The sequence below is a fragment of the Protobothrops mucrosquamatus genome, unplaced genomic scaffold (genome assembly GCF_001527695.2).
Source record: "Protobothrops mucrosquamatus isolate PMUCROS unplaced genomic scaffold, P.Mucros_1.0 scaffold578, whole genome shotgun sequence".
In the NCBI taxonomy this organism is placed as follows: Eukaryota; Metazoa; Chordata; class Lepidosauria; order Squamata; family Viperidae; genus Protobothrops; species Protobothrops mucrosquamatus.
In genome coordinates, this window is record NW_015386879.1 from 435870 (window position 1) to 439254 (window position 3385).

Sequence of the window (3385 nt, forward strand, 5' to 3'; positions counted from 1 at the left end):
TTTGTCCGTTATTTTTATCCAAGAAAATGTGTTTACTGTGTTAACCATTCCCAGATAATCCAGGCTGGAAGCACAACTGGCTGAGCTATGTCTATGTAAGGCTTGTTGGGTACGCAAAATCAAGGCCACACATTAAGTTCCAATTAAACTGATGCATTGCTCATTCCTATGCACAGGAATCTAGTCAACTAATGGTCAGCAGTATTTTGGCTCCAGATAAGGACTAACAGAATTCAAGAGGGGTTGGACTTAGATCCCTAGTGGGAACGTAGAGATTCCAGGCTGATTCCTCTCTTGACTCCGCTCCCAGGCTCCTTCTCTTCCGGGCTACATTAACAGAATCTTGCAAATCTGAAGACACAAACTTCCCATCTCCACTTTTAGATGCTTGATCCACGAGGGCAGATGCCTCCTAAGTATCTTTCTCTGACTGTTACGTGTCTGTGGTCTCCTGCTTCTCTTATCTGATGGTTTCCTAGGCAGCATCTCCTGTCCCCTGTCTTCAAGGTTATCCGTGCGTTCCATTACACTGTAGGGTATCATACAGCAATGCAAAAAGCATCATTCTGCCTTTCTAATTTTACAGCAAACAGCCTTTGCAGCACTGTGATGCTTCAGACCAGGAGACGTTTTTGCATCCATTTCGTTTCTGTTTAGCCATTCTGGGGAAATCGTTTGTGCAAATTGCTTCTTTCTCCCTGCTTCCTATTTATTCAGAGGAATGCCACGGGGATATTTAGAGAAGGAGCAGCCAGTCTCCTGGGAATTACCAGGAATGGATTGGTGGCTTTGTCACATGTCAATGTGTTTGAAATAATGCAAGATTAATATTGGAAATTTTGAATTCATCAGCTTTCCAGCGCTGTGTTAATTTGCTGAAGAAACGATACACAAGGTTTTTGTCTGCGTGCCTTTTAAAAAAAGGCTCCCTAATCCTGTATTAATTCTGACTATTTTATTCTCCAGAGTTGCTTCTAATCCCCTAGAATAGCTTACCACCTTTTTTAACAAGGCAAATAGGAATTTTTAAAAAAAAACATGTAGAGTAATTGTATAAATTGCAATTATTTCATTTTTGGTTGAATTGCATTTAAATCAAATATATTTATTTACATGTTAGATTTATGCCCTGCCCAATAAGTACCTAGCTTACCTCATGAGACTAATGATGATAATTACATAACTGGGTAGCAGTTAATTCTACCTTATTGTAAAGTTGCATTAACAGAATCTTGCCAGTCTAAAGTACATCTCTCCCCCTTCAGCTTTACAGTTCAAGAAACTAGGGATGTTTCTGAGATGTCCATTCCTCCTACAGCTCAGGTGCCTCTTATCCAACTGTTCTCCTGGCTCTGGCTTTTTTCCAGAGTTCATTCCCATGTACCATTTCATAAATCATCTTTTTTCCCCAGATTTTACATGAGATTTCATAGGCAATGTAGGAAAATAAAAACGGCTGGGAGTTGGAAGCTCATGCCTCGTTTTGGAAATATGTTTAAGTATCAGGAGCAAAAGCTCAGGTCCACCTGTGCAGGTCCAATTAAACTGATTTATTGCTAATCATGCTTATGCATGGGATTCTTCTCAACTAACACCTGCTTAGCACCTGCTTGGCCTTAGATAAGGGTCAATGGGATTCAAGGGGGATTGGACTTAGTTCGCTTGTGGCTACGTAGGGATTCTAGGTTGATCCCTTTTTTGACTCCACCCTCAGGTTCTGCCACTCCTTCTCCTACATTGCATGACTTATTTAAAAAGACAAAAGATAAACAAAGGTGGTAGGGGCAACCTCAGTACTCATTTTAGAAAATATGTGTGAGGGATAAGTTATGACTATTCATATCCAGTATAGCAACTGTATCTTCTTTTATATCAGCTATTCTATGAAATACCCGCCACTCACATTGTGAATTCCAGCTATCACCTGTAGCTCCAGAGAGTATTACTTACGCATTTTAAAAACACAACAGTGCTTCATCTGTCCACTAGTTGTTGGTTTCACAGGAATCACTTTGCTATTATTTAGCCTGGCCACTTATTGAAGCAATTTTAGCCCTTTTTCTGGACTGCTACCCAGAGTCCAGAGATGGGTGACCATGTAAATTGCATAAATAAAGTGCAATAAAATAGATCAATCTGAATTTGAGCTATGAAGGTGGGCCTGGAATATAAGGTGGAAGAAAATTGCATTATGGCGAAGCACCTGCCAGAACGTCTTCATAACAACAACAACAACAACAACAACAACAACAACAATAATAATAATAATAATAATAATAATAATAATAATAATAATAATAATAATAATAATAAACCCTTTATTATCAAAGTATAACATGTATACAGTGAAATTGGCTGAGCCTCCCTCTGTGCCCCCCCTCACCACAAACTCACGGTAACTACAAACCCCCAACTTATTTCACCCTGTGAACTAATTGCACATCACGCCGGCCTCACGAGTCTGTCATGCATAAAGTTATAAAGTTATGTCCCATTCAGAAGCCTGATGGCCCATGGATAAAAGCTGTTCCCTCAGCCTGTTGGTGCAACTTATACCCAGTTGACTCCTATTCACTAAGGAATTGTAGCTATTGATGTACCGGTATCAGCACAAAAGAGGACGGCACCTGGAAAGCTAGAAATAATGGGAATAATTTTCATAAACATACACTCTCAGCGTGTTGAGAAAATATAGTATGACTCCTTTCCTTTTTTTTACGTTTCTTCATTCTGACAGTATACTCCAAGACTCTCCTCTGTATGCTTCTCTAGGGCTATGTTCGCACATTATATTAAACCATGGATTATTTAATTAGGAATGGTTGCATTTGTTATGATTGTGCCCTTGAATGGATTTGTGCAAAAATTGTGATTTGTCTATCAGAATAATTGATTTCATGCTCTGTGCTGGGCTCACCCTAGGTAGAACTCATCTCCTGTGCAGGAGAAGCGCCAGATTTTAATGATGCAAAATTGAGGAGCGATGCGTCTCTTTTCGTTTTTACTTTCTGTGCAGTCTTTCTCTCCCAAAGCCATTGTCCTTTGAATAGCAGGCATTCCCGCTAACTGCTGAATAAAATTCATCATCCAGCATTGGCTGAGCTCCAAATGAAAATGAGGAAACTAATTACACATTTAGTTTAAGGTGAAATTAGCATACTTAGAATTTCAATTTCTTATAAACAGAGGGATGGGATAATTGACTTCTTCAAAGCTTTCTGCTATCTTATTCTGGGGGGTAATGAAGGTGGGCATAAATTAATAAACTGAATATCTCTTCCTCTCTCTCTCTGTCCCTCTCTCTCTCTCTCTCTCTTTCTTTCTTCCCTCCCTCTTCTTTCTTTCTTTCTTTCTTTCTTTCTTTCTTTCTTTCTTTCTTTCTTTC

General features: G+C 39.3%; 1 protein-coding gene across 1 annotated transcript in view; it reads left to right on the forward strand.

Annotated features, from left to right (window-relative positions):
* The window catches only part of TENM1 (teneurin transmembrane protein 1), a 238034-nt gene that overhangs the window by 120030 nt on the left and 114619 nt on the right, over nucleotides 1–3385 (forward strand). The gene's annotated exons all lie outside the window — the stretch shown is intronic.